This window comes from Salvelinus sp. IW2-2015, linkage group LG9, assembly GCF_002910315.2.
Source record: "Salvelinus sp. IW2-2015 linkage group LG9, ASM291031v2, whole genome shotgun sequence".
Classification (NCBI taxonomy): domain Eukaryota; kingdom Metazoa; phylum Chordata; class Actinopteri; order Salmoniformes; family Salmonidae; genus Salvelinus; species Salvelinus sp. IW2-2015.
The window spans coordinates 20,029,819-20,044,074 of NC_036849.1; positions in this window are offsets into that span (position 1 = coordinate 20,029,819).

The window sequence follows — 14,256 nt, forward strand, 5'->3', positions numbered from 1 at the left end:
CGTGGAAATCAGCCACTAGGGGAAAAGGTGAGTGTGGTTTTGATTGGGCAGGGCTGCCCAACCCTTTTCCTGGAGATCTACTGTCCTGTAAGTTTTCAGTCCAACCCTATTTTAGCATATCAGATTCAGCTAGTTAAGGTCTTGTTGCGCAGCTAATTTGTAAAATCAGGTGTGTTAAATTAGGGTTGGACTGAAAACCTACAGGACAGTAGATCTCCAGGAAAAGGGTTGGGCAGCCCTGTGCTAGGGTGTTGTGGGAAGGGATAGCAGATGAGTATAAGCATCTGCCTCTGACTGAATCAAAAGGTTGCATGTTCGAATTCAGTGATAGAATTTTGTTTTTGATACATTAGTTTTAAGCCTATCCCAAACCTTAACCCTTGCCTTAACCATTCAGAGTTAATGCCTACCTTAAGAATGTTTAGTTTATGCCTGATCTTAACCTTTACTTTATAAATTCGTAGTTAATGCCTAAACTTGACCTTATACACTTAGAAATTTGACATTTGGAACAATTTCGAAATTTGACGTTTGAGCAACATGGACGAACGTCTAATTCTGATCTGAGACTGTGAGAGCTAGTAGTTCAAGAGAGTGCCATCTACTGCATCTGCCATCCATCTCAATGCCATCCGAAAGATAACTTTAAATGTAGCTATACTGTATATGTCACTCTGCAACCTCAAATGTATTGTATATATAAAAGTGGATGTAAAACATAGAACATTTCTGAAAGACAAAGTTAGGAACACAGTACATTTGCTCTGATGTAAGACAGATATGTCACGTTTACACAGGAAATTACTCTAGGAGTGTATATGAGAATTGGACAATCCTTGGACGTCTTCTATTTCTTCTCCGTAACTACTACTGCAACTCTGTAGGCCATAGTGATTCTTCTCACCTCCTTACAGCTATAAAATATTGATAGACATAAATATACATCTACATTTCACATACAAGTTGTTACAGATGTAGGATCTTCATTTGATCACTCTTTTGTTGATGAGAATTTTTCTGCACAGCAGGAAATGCAGATTTGTGTATTCAAGATTTAAAAAGGCTTCTAAAGTTTGTAATTTCCACTTTAAAATGTCAAACTTGACGAAAAATATATAAACCCTAGAAAAAAAATGACAAATTATAATCCACATAATAGTTTCCATTTCCTGTTGCTTCAGGATGATTTTCCTAATGTAGCAAACTGGCTCAAATTAAGTTATGCATTCGGAAAGTATTCAGACCCCTTGACTTTTTCCCCCAAAAATGTTACGTTACAGCCTTATTCTACAATGGATTAAAGGGGAAAAAAATCCTCATGAATCTACACACAATACACCATAATGACAAAGCGAAAACAGAAATATTTGCAAAAATAAAACAAATATTCAGACCTTTTGCTATGAGTCTCTAAATTGAGCTCAGGTGCATCCTGTTTCTTTTAATCATCCTTGAGATATTTCTTCAACTTGATTGGAGTCCACCTGTGGTAAATTCAATTGATTGGACATGATTTGGAAAGGCACACACCTGTCTACAGTGCTTGGCGGGTAGGAGTGTAGGGCCAGTAACCGAAAGGTTGCTGGATCGAATCCCCGAGCTGACAAGGTACTGTAAATATCTGTTGTTCTGCCCCTGAGCAAGGCAGTTAACCCCTGGGAGCTGATGACGTGGATGTTGATTAAGACAGCCCCCCGCACCTCTCTGATTCAGAGGGGTTGGGCTAAATGCATTAGACACATTTCAGTTGAATGCACTCAGTTATGCAACTGACTAGGTATCCCCCTTTCCCTTTTGAAAAGTATTCAGACCCCTTCCCTTTCTCCAGATCTTTTTTACTTTACAGCCTTATTCTAAAATGGATTAAATAAAAACTAATCCTCATCAATCTACATACAATACACCATAATGACAAAGCAAAAACAGGTTTTTAGAAATGTTTGCAAATCTATTACAGATAAAAACCGGAAAAACATTATTTACATCGGTATTGAGACCATTTGCTATGAGACTCGAAATTGAGCTCGTGTGCATCCTGTTATCCATTGATCATCCTTGAGATGTTTCTACAACTTCATTTGAGTCCTGTGGTAAATTCAATTGATTGGACATGCTTTGGAAAGGCACACATCTCTCTATTAAAGGTCCCATAGTTGACTGTGCATGTCAGAGCAAAAAACAAGTCATGAGGTTGAAGGAAATGTCAGTAGAGCTCCTAGACAGGAGCTCAGATCAGAGGCTCAGATCAGGGGAATGGTACCAAAAAATGTTGCACGATTGAATGTCCCCAAGAACACAGTGGCCTCCATCATTCTTAAAAGTGAGAAGTTTTGAACCACCAAGATTCTTCCTAGAGCTGGCTGCCCGGCCAAACTGAGCAATCGGGGTAGAAGGGCCTTGGTCAGGAAGGTGACCAAGAACCCGATGATCAGTCTTACAGAGCTCCAGAGCTCCTCTGTGGAGATGGGAGAACTTTCCAGAAGGACAACCATCTCTGTAGCACTCCACAAATCAGGCCTACGGTAAAGTGGACAGAAGCCACGCCTAAGTAAAAGGCACATGACAGCCCGCTTGGAGTTTGCCAAAAGGCACCTAAAAGACTCTCTGACCATGCGAAACAAGATTCTCTGGTATGATGAAACCAAGATTGGATTCTTTGGCCTGAATGCCAAGCGTCAAGTCTGGAGGAAACCTGGCACCATCCCTACAGTGAAGCATGCATCATGCAGTGGGCAGCATTGTGCTGTGGGGATGTTTTTCAGCAGTAGTTACTGGGAGACTAGTCAGGATAGAGGGAAAGATGAACAGCGCAAAGTACAGAGAGATCCTTGAAAACCTGTTCCAGAGTGCTCAGACTGGGGTGAAGGATGACCTTCCCACAGGACAATGACCCTAAGCACACAGCCAAGACAACGCAGGAGTGGCTTCAGGACAAAGTCTCTGAATGTCCTTGAGTGGCCCAGCCAGAGCCCGGACTTGAACCCGATCCAACATCTCCCCATCCAACCTGCCAGAGCTTGAGAGGATCTGTAGAGAAGAATGGGAGAAACTCCCCAAATAGATGTGTGCCAAGCTTGTGTCATCATACCTAAGAAGACTCAAGGCTGTAATCGCTGCCAAAAGTGCTTCAACAAAGTACTGAGTAAATGGTCTGAATACATACAAATGTAATATTTCAGTTTATAATTTGTAAAACATTTGCATTTTTTTTATTGTGTGTAGATTGATGAGGGGAAAAAAACATTTAATCAATTTTAGAATAAGGATGTAATCTAACAAATTGTGGAAAAAGTAAAGGGGTCTGAATACCTTCTGAATGCATTGTATCTGTATAGACAGTTGTGTTTCCCCTCCACTATTCTTCCTTTCCCCTTTGTACACCTTTCCCACAGTCAGTGGTGTGTGTAGCCCTCCCCAAGCTGCGTTTGGCTGTGATTCGGTCCGGAGCCTGCAGAAATGAGCACTGTGGGTAAACTCTGAGGGAGGCTTGTTTTCACATGGGTTAATTCAGAGCAGGCTGTAGACGTTCTGTACTGCTATAGTCTTTCTCTGCTCTGACACTAAGGGGAACTTGGATGGTGTGTGGGTGGGGGGGCGCATGCGAGGAGACAGAGAGTAGCTATTCCCCCTAGCCCAAGGACCCAGACCTGCTGAATTGTATTTCGGACAGGAAAACAAAACTTACACCAACCTACTTTTTTTCAGCTTGGGTTCTTCAGCTCGGGCCCTCCCTCCACTCTGCCACCAGCTACAGCTCTGTGCTGTAAAGAATCTCACTCCCTCTGCCAGGGTCCTGACAGGCATGTTAAAAAGACTGTTTATTAGATGAAGTAGTAACCATAGTGACTGTAGACAGAAGCCATCAGAGAGATTGAGCAGACAGATGTAATATGTAAAGTAACTGTTCTACTGTCAAGTGCCATCCCTGGAAATACAGTGGAACATTGTGTCTGAGCTTTGGCTTCAGAAGGCCTGGGAGGTTCAGTCTTTCCAACGGAGACACTCATGAATACCAGAGTTAACCAAAGCGAAGCACCGCCGCATAGCGTTAGTACCTTCAACAAAACGTTTTGTTGGACAAAAAGGAAAATACACGTCAAATCGAAGGAAAATACACGTCTAAAGTGGACAATGAGTGAACTTTCCCATGAAGTAAAGACATCAAACTGTCTGAAACATTGAATGAAAGGTGACATTTTAAAAATGCCTATAAATATAACAAGTGTTGTTATGAGGTAGAAAATATCAAACATACACTCCAAGTCTCCACAACAGTTTGCCATGGTCTTAGAATATTGCTGGAAGTATTGGTCCCATTCAGATAAACAGGGACTTTCTTTCCCCAAGATTATCTGGCTGTCACTTTTGGACCCAGAGTGGAAATCATCACCTTCTGCCTGTCAGTTTAATAAGCATGATCCTTCCTTTAACTTATCCTCCATGTATTAGAGAATGTCAGTCTGTCATCAGGACACTTCACAGCACCCAAAGAATTTAGTTGTGTTCAATCCAAAATGGAAAGAGTTCAAATGTGCATTCTAATTCAATCTAATGTATTCCAGAGATGGTCTGTGACGTTCCATTAGTTTTTCTGGTTAACCCAAAATGTGTTTCCCCTCTTTTGAAAATCTCCTCTGGAATTATGACATAGCCATAAGCACTATGCAGGAGTCAGGATATTGTTCCAGTTGACATTATAATGAGTGCAAAATTAGTTTACGTTTAATGCCTTGCTACGTAGAGGATATAATAAAACAAATTAATGCTTGAAGTAAATCCCAACAATCATTGAAACGTAGCTTTGTGGTCCTGGATACCACCTCAGACCCGATCACATGGATGGCTTACTCTAGATGCCCCGTTGATCTCTACAGAATTATTTAAATCTGTATTCAGTTTTTTGTGTCTGTGTATGGAGTAATCTGCAGACCCACTGGGCACACCACGTCATTTCAACATGGAAAATTGGGTAATATTTGGTGGACGTTGATCAATGAGATTCCAAACTATTTTCACCCACTCAAAAGGAGAGCCAAAAGTTTGTTGAATTCCCGTGTGTTATCAAAACAATGTCAGATATATATTTGTTTTATAAAACAGCTTAATGTGCTATCACTGTGCTTCGTCTAATAGCACAACCAAATGACCTGGATTGCAGTAGAGATTACATTAAAATACAAGTGCAAGGTGTGAGTGATCAATGCCGTTTGAGATTCTGTGCAGATTATAATAGCAATTGTGCAGATTTTCATAGACCTGTGACCCTGAACTTTTTATGTTTACACAATAAGACATTTATAGTTACAATAATGTCAAAATGTGGCCATAGATGTTTTACTAATTTTAAGGTTGAATAAATAACGTTACGTTAGTTTTTAAGATAGCCTTAACATTAGGCTATTTAATGTCTTACAAAAGTAATATTGGATTGTGTTAAAGGGAGATGTATCTGCTGTTTGGATAGTTCCATCTGAGCCACTGCCTTAATCTTATTCTTTAACTTTTATTTTAGGTCGAGATGGAGACGTGAATCCAACATATAATTTCATAACTTGCCAACAAGTTAATAGGCTATTTACTGTATTGGAAAAGTGATATATCAACCTTTGAAGGAGATCTTCTGCTTGGATAGTTCCATCTATGCCACTGACTTAGTTTACAGTTTGTCTACAAATGAATAATTGATATGTTGGAGTCACGTCTCCATCTCAACCAAAACGTTTTAAAAAAGTTAAAGAATAGGACTAAATCAAATCAAACATTAAATGCACTTTAAATACAGTTTGATTTGATTTAGTCCAATTCTTTAACTTTTTTAAAACGTTTTCGTTGAGATGGAGACGTGAATCCAACATATTTATAATTAACTTGCAGATTCCATTTGAAATCAACCAAAGCTTGAAACTCTAGGCCTGTAGGTATTGTCTAGTTTTAGTTGAATCCTGGGCTGTATTAAGGGATAGCCCCCTTTTTAAAAATGTTTGCCTAAAATGATTTACCCAAATATAACTGCCTGTAGCTCAGACCCTGAAGCAAGGATATGCATATTATTGGTACCATGTGAAAGGAAACATTTTGAAGTTTGTGGAAATGTGAATTGAATGTAGAAGAATATAACACAATAGATCTGGTAGAAGAAAATACAAAGAAAAAATCAACCGTTTTTTTGTATTTTCTTTCTACCACCAACTTTGAAATGCAACAGAAAGGTCCCAAATCTATCCATCACTCTGGTTGTAATTCCGATGGGGTCCGCAAGAGGGCAGCGGTGTATGTGCAAAGTTTCAGACTGATAACTTGAAGTATGAGCAAGCTACATGACATTTAGTGTGAAGTCACCCAGGTTCATTTGGGAAAATCGTGAAGGACACATTTACATTACATTTTTCTGCAAGAATATCGTCAAATCTGTATACTTGGACTTTGATTTCTATTTTCCAGTATTAGTAGCCATAATGTAAGTTCAACATTTGCAAAACACCCAGTTTTCATAATAGAGATTTTCATAACATAAGAGATTTTCATAACTCTCCAAAAGGAAAAGGCTTGCTGTCGCACAAGGTTAGCAGTCAAATTTTGCGACAGATACGGAGTTTCCGTATACTCCCATAAATCCCAGCTCATTGGCTATCTAGCTATCTTAGTTTGACCCCGATTGGTGCTTATTTGACAAAGTTACAGTCAATCAAGTGAAGACCGCCCGTGTCATCGGCGCGCCATGAAGGCGTCGCTCTCTGAACAAATTTGTTGTCCTATAGGATATACTACACTCCTAATGATATAGTGAATTCTGGCTACGTTCTATGATCTCTGAGGAATAAATACGAGCGTAATTTGACTGGTTGAAACAACGTTTAGGGTTAGATTTTCCCAGATGTCTTTCTTTGCAAATTGAACGAGTGGAAATACAAATTCGATCGTGCATGCTATATGGACCTTTATAGGATATGAAAAAGGATTTTATCTAACAAAATGACACTTCATGATATCTCTGGGACCCTTGGGATGATAAATCAGAGCAAAGTTTCAGAATGTACGTACACATTTCACCTTCAGAGGTGAATTTATCAAACCTATCGCGGTGAGAAAAGTGTTGTTAGGAGCTCTCCTCAAACAATAGCATGACATTTTTTGGCAGTAATAGCTACTGTAAATTGGACAGTGCAGTTATATTAACAAGAATTTAAGCTTTCAGTCGATATAAGACACGTATATGTACTGACATTTGTTGTTTCTTTAAAATCTGCGATCGTGACACACGACGCTGCATGATTTACACCTACCCCGTTGACGGGACGCCTATCCCTAGTATTTAAACAATAGCTTCCCAAATGCTATATAGGCCTAAATAGCATTATTGATGACATATGATTGATGAAGTATGGTTAGGCTACATTTAATTTGCTCTGTTAAACCTATCATTTGGAATGATGTCGATAGCAACAGTGTATCAATTAATGGGATATTTCTAAAATTCTCGCAATAGCACATTGGTAATAGTCAGTGTCAAATATCAAAGCTAAGCAGGACTGTGCTTGGTCAAAACCCTGGGTGAGAGACGAATGGGATAGCTGGAGAAAGATCAATTCTCCAATAGGAGGTGCTGCCAAGACAATTTTTTTACGTTGAAGTTCTGACGTTGTTTCAAAGGTAAATATTCAACATATTTTATACAAGGATTATACAAGCACGTGGATGAAATTTCACCCTCAAAACAATAGATTACTTTTTTCAAATACAATGTTTTTTTCCACATAGATTCCACATCAAAATACTTTGACAAATTACATTGAAACAATGTTGAAACAATGTTGATTTAACCAGTTTGTGCCAAATGGGGAGCTCTCTGCACATTTATGTTCTGTTACTTCTAGGGCAGTTCAGGTTGTTGTTGGAGGACCTTCTTGTTGAGGAATGTGATTGCTTTTCTTAAATTGCTTATAAATATTGTATGTTTTTATTACGTTGTATTTGTAAATGTAAACGTTGTATAATTTGTGCACTGAATATGTATTACTGTATAAAAGCACATGCACAATGTAATCATGAAATTGCAATCTACTGCAGAGATAGTCTGCACAGTTCTGTCATGCTATCCAGGTCTGTGCCCAAACAATTCAAGCTCCTACTTTTAAAAATCCACCTATCCAGAAATAAGTCTCTCACTGTTGTCGCTTGTTATAGAAGCCACTCAGCCCCCAGCTGTGCACTGGACACCATATGTGAATTTATTGCCCCCCATTAATCTTCAGTTCATACTGCTAGGTGATCTAAACTGGGATATGCTTAAAACTTCTTATGGCTGCAGTCCCGTTAACGGGATCGATATGACAACAGCCAGTCGAAGTGCAGGGCGCCAAATTCAAAAAACAGAAATCTCATAATTAAAATTCCTCAGACATTCATGTGTCTTATATCATTTTAAAGGTAATCTTGTTGTTAAACCTCTACTTCATCACCCTCCCGGATCCGGGAGCATCCTCATCAAAATAGCTGACTAGCATAGCCTAGCCTAACGGGACAGGGATATCATATAATATAATTTTCATGAAATCACAAGTCCAATACAGCAAATGAAAGATAAACATCTTGTGAATCCAGCCATCATTTCCGATTTTTAAAATGTTTTACAGCGAAAACACAATATGTATTTCTATTGGTTCTATAAACCATGCAATAATCTGAGATGGAGCTCAGATGATTAGCCAAATTAGCCACCATGTTGGACTCAACAGAAACCAGAAAATACATGATAAATGTTTCAGAGTGCAGTCCTAGGAATCCCAGGTCCACAATAAATGCTTGATTTGTTTGTTCATGTCCATTATATATGTCAAATTAGCTATTTACGAATTGTTTCCCAAATACCCTAACCAAAGTCTCAAAGCGCGACCACTATAACGTGACGAAATGTCCAAACGTTCCATAACAGTCAGTAGAAACATGTCAAACGATGTACTGAATCAATCTTTAGAATGTTGTTAACATACATCTTGAATAACGTTCGAACCGGAGAATTAAATCGACTTCAATTGAGAGAAGGAACGGAGCTCACTCTCACGTGAACGCGCAAGTTCAATGCGTGGGCACCTCATGGCACTCATTCCTGTCTCCTTCGAATCCCCTTCAAATTAGAGTCATCAGACTAAGTTCTATTGACTGTTGACATCTAGTGGAAGCCGTAGGAAGTGAAAACCCATCCATATCTCTCTTTATATTCAATGAGAGCTTGGTTGAAAATATGGCACCCCCAGAAAAAATCCAAACAGGAAGTGGAACTTCTCAGGTTTTTGCCTGCCATATGAGTTCTGTTAATCTCACAGACTTAATTCCAACAGTTTTAGAAACTTTAGAGTGTTTTCTATCCAATACTAATAATAATATGCATATATTAGCAACTGAGACTGAGGAGCTGGCCGTTTACAATGGGCACCTTTCATCCAAGCTACTCAATACTGCCCCTTCAGCCATAAGAAGTTAAATAAGCATGCCCCATTCCAAAAGTTTAGAACTAAGAACAGATCTAGCCCTTGGTTCACTCCAGACTTGACTGCCCTTGACCAGCACAAAAACATCATGTGGCGTACTGCATTAGCATCGAATAGCCCCCGCGATATGCAACTTTTCAGGGAAGTTAGGAACCAATGTACACAGGCAGTTAGGAAAGCAAAGGCATCCTGTAGCACAAACTCCAAAAAATTCTGGGACACTGTAAAGTCCATGGTGAATAAGAGCACCTCCTCCCAGCTGCCCACTGCATTGAGGCTAGGAAACAATGTCACCACCGATAAATCTACAATAATCGAGAATTTCAATAAGCATTTTTATACGGCTGGCCATGCTTTCCACCTGGCTACCTCTACCCCGGTCAACAGCTCTGCACCCCCCACAGCCACTTGCCCAAGCCTCCCCCACTTTTTCCTTCAACCAAATCCAGATAGCTGATGTTCTGAAAGAGCTGCAAAATCTGGACCCCTACAAATCAGCTGGGCTAGACAATTTGGACCCTCCCTTTCTAAAGTTATCCGCCGCAATTGTTGCAACCCCTATTACTAGCCTGTTCAACCGCTCTTTTGTATTATCTGAGATCCCTAAAGATTGGAAAGCTGCCGCGGTCATCCCCCTCTTCAAAGGGGGAGACACTCTTGACCCAAACTGTTACAGACCTACATCTATCCTACCCCGCCTTTCTAAAGTCTTCGAACAGACAGATCACCGACCATTTCGAATCCCACTGTACCTTCTCCACTATGCAATCTGGTTTCCGAGCTGGTCATGGGTGCACCTCAGCCACGCTCAAGGTCCTAAACGATATCACAACCGCCATCAATAAAAGAAAATACTCTGCAGCCGTCTTCATCGACTTGGCCAAGGCTTTCGACTCTGTCAATCACCGCATTCTTATCGGCAGGCTCAACATCCTTGGTTTCTCAAATGACTGCCTCGCCTGGTTCACCAACTACTTCTCAGATAGAGTTCAGTGTGTCAAATCGGAGGGCCTGTTGTCCTGACCTCTTGCAGTCTCTATGGGGCTGCCATGGGGTTCAATTCTCGGGCCGACTCTCTTCTCTGTATACATCAATGATGTCGCTCTTGCTGCTGGTGATTCTCTGATCCACGTCTACGCAGACAACACCATTCTGTATACTTCTGGCCCTTCTTTGGACACTGTGTTAAAAAACCTCCAGATGAGCTTCAATGCCATACAACACTCCTTCCGTGGCCTCCAACTGCTCTTAAATGCAGGTAAAACTAAATGCATGCTCTTCAAGCAACCGCTGCCCGCACCCGCCTGCCCGTCTATCATCACAACTCTGAACGGTTCTGATTTAGAATATGTGGACAACTACAAAGACCTAGGTGTCTGGTTAGACTGTAAAATCTCCTTCCAGACTCACATTAAGCATCTCCATTGCAAAATCCCTGAAGCTGGAGTCTTATATCTCCCTCACTAACTTTAAGCATCAGCTGTCAGAGCAGCTTGCCGATCATTGCACCTGTACACAGCCCATCTGTAAATAGCCCACCCAACTACCTCATCCCCATATTATTATTTTTTTTTTTTCTCCTTTGCACCCAGTATCTCTACTTGCATATTCATCTTCTGCACATCTATCACTCCAGTGTTAATGCTAAATTGCAATTATTTCAACCACTATGGCCTATTTATTGGCTTACCTCCCTAATCTTACTTTTGCACACACTGTATATAGATTTTTTTAGTTGTGTTACTGACTGTACGTTTGTTTATCCCATGTGTAACTCTGTGTTGTTTGTGTCGCACTGCTTTGCTTTATCTTGGCTAGGTCGCAGTTGTATACGATAACTTGTATCTGGTTAAATAAAGGTTAAATAAGACATTTTCTTTTTAAAGTGCTTGTAAATATTGTATGGTTTTATTACGTTGTATTTGTAAATGTAAATGTTGTATAATTTGTGCACTGAATATGTATTACTGTATAAAAGCACATGCACAATGTAATCATGTATGTCAACATGTGTCAAATATGTACAGTAAATTGAAATGTTGTACAGTGTCAGTCAAAAGTTTGGACACACCTACTCATTCCAGGGTTTTTCTTTATGTTTACTATTTTCTACATTGTAGAATAATAGTGAAGACATCAATAAACTAATGATAAACACATATGGAGTTATGTAGTAACCAAAAAAAGTGTTGAACAAATCAAAATATATTTTTATTATTGTATATTCTTCAAAGTAGTCAACCTTTGCCTGATAACAGCTTTGCACAACTTGGCATTGTCTCAACCAGCTTCACGAGGTAGTCACCTAGAATGCATTTCAATTAACAGATGTGCCATGTTAAAAGTTCATTTGTGGAGTTACTTTCCTTCTTAATGTGTTTAAGCCAATCGGTGTACTGTGACAAGGTAGGGTTGGTATACAGAAGAACCCTATTTGGTAAATAGAGGGTTTTATTTCAATCCATTTTATTTATAAAGCCCTTCTTACATCAGCTGAGGTCACAAAGTGCTGTACAGAAACCCAGCCTAAAACCCCAAACAGCACGCAATGCAGGTGTAGAACAAACATCAAATCATATTATAAAGCCTTTTTTAAATCAGCTGATATCTCAAAGTGCTGTACAGAAACCCAGCCTAAAACCCAAACAGCAAAACAGGCAGGGTAGAAAGCCAGAGGCTAGGAAAAACTCCTTAGAAAAGGCCAGAACCTAGGAAGACACCTAGAGAGGAACAAAGCTATGAGGGGTGGCCAGTCCCCTCTGGCTGTGCCGGGTGAGATTATAACAGAACATGGCCAAGATGTTCAAATGTTCATAAGATGACCAGCAGGGTCAAATAATAAATCACAGTGGTTGTCGAGGGGTGCAACAGGTCAGCACCTAAGGAGTAAATGTCAATTGGCTTTTCATAGCCGATCATTCAGAGTATCTCTACCGTCCTGCTGTCTCTAAGAGATGTTGAAAACAGCAGGTCTGGTGAACAGGTCAGGGTTCCACAGCCGCAGGCAGAACAGTTGAAACTGGAGCAGCAGCACGGCAGGTGAGACTGGGGACAGCAAGGAGTCATCAGGCCAGGGAGTCTGAGGCATGGTCCTAGGGCTCAGGTCCTCCGAGAGAAAGAAAGAAAAAAGAAGAGAAAGAGAGAGAAATTAGAGAGCATACTTAAATTCACACAGGACACCGGATAAGACAGGAGAAATACTCCATATAACAGACTGACCTAGCCCCCGTACATCATAAACTACTGCAGCATAAATACTGGAGGCTGAGACAAGAGGGGTCGGGAGACACTGTGGCCCCATCCGACGATACCCCCGGACAGGGCCAAACAGGCAGGTTATAACTCCACCCACTTTGCCAAAGCACTGCCCCCACACCACTAGAGGGATATGTTCAACCACCAACTTAACATCCTGAGACAAGATAGCCCACAAAGATCTGCGACACAGCACAACCCAAAGGGGGGTGCCAACCTGGACAGGAAGATCACATCAGTGACTCAACCCACTCAAGTGGAAAACCCTCCTAGGGACGGCATGGGAGAGCACCAGTAAGCCAGTGACTCAGCCCCTGTAATAAGGTTAGAGGCAGAGAATCCCAGTGGAGAGAGGGGAACCGGCATAAGAAATGTCCAAATGCCATGCATAAGTATTGAAAGTACCAAATCAGTGGAGAGAGGGGAACCGGCACAAGAAATGTCCAAATACCATGCATAAGTATTGAAAGTACCAAATCAGGATGTTATGTCCATTTGCCATATATGATCATAGGAAGTCGGCTTCCGAACCCAAAAGTCAGTAAATCATGTCCAAATGGCATAATAAATGTCCAAATGGAATTTATACTGACCAAATTATATACAGTGGGGAGAACAAGTATTTGAAACACTGCCCGATTTTGCAGGTTTTCCTACTTACAAAGTATGTAGAGGTCTGTAATTTTTATCATAGGTACACTTCAACTGTGAGAGACGGAATCTCAAAAATCCAGAAAATCACATTGTATGATTGTTAAGTAATTGATTTGCATTTTATTGCATGACATAAGTATTTGATCACCTACCAACCAGTAAGAATTCCGTCTCTCACAGACCTGTTCGTTTTTCTTTAAGAAGCCCTCCTGTTCTCCACTCATTACCTGTATTAACTGCACCTGTTTGAACTCTTGTTACCTGTATAAAAGACACCTGTCCACACACTCAGACTCCTACCTCTCCACAATGGCCAAGACCAGAGAGCTGTGTAAGGACATCAGGGATAAAATTGTAGACCTGCACAAGGCTGGGATGGGCTACAGGACAATAGGCATTCAGCTTGGTGAGAAGGCAACAACTGTTTGCGCAATTATTAGAAAATGGAAGAAGTTCAAGATTACGGTCAATCACCCTCGGTCTGGGGCTCCATGCAAGATCTCACCTCGTGGGGCATCAATGATCATGAGGAAGGTGAGYGATCAGCCCAGAACTACACGGCAGGACCTGGTCAATGACCTGAAGAYAGCTGGGACCACAGTCTCAAAGAAAACCATTAGTAACACACTACACACTAACGCCGTCATGGATTAAAATCCTGCAGCGCACACAAGGTCCCCTGCTCAAGCCAGCGCATGTCCAGGCCGTCTGAAGTTTGCCAATGACCATCTGGATGATCCAGAGGAGGATGGGAGAAGGTCATGTGGTCTGATGAGACAAATTTTAGCTTTTTGGTCTAAACTCACTCGCCGTGTTTGGAGGAAGAAGAAGGATGAGTACAACCCCAGGCAAACCATCC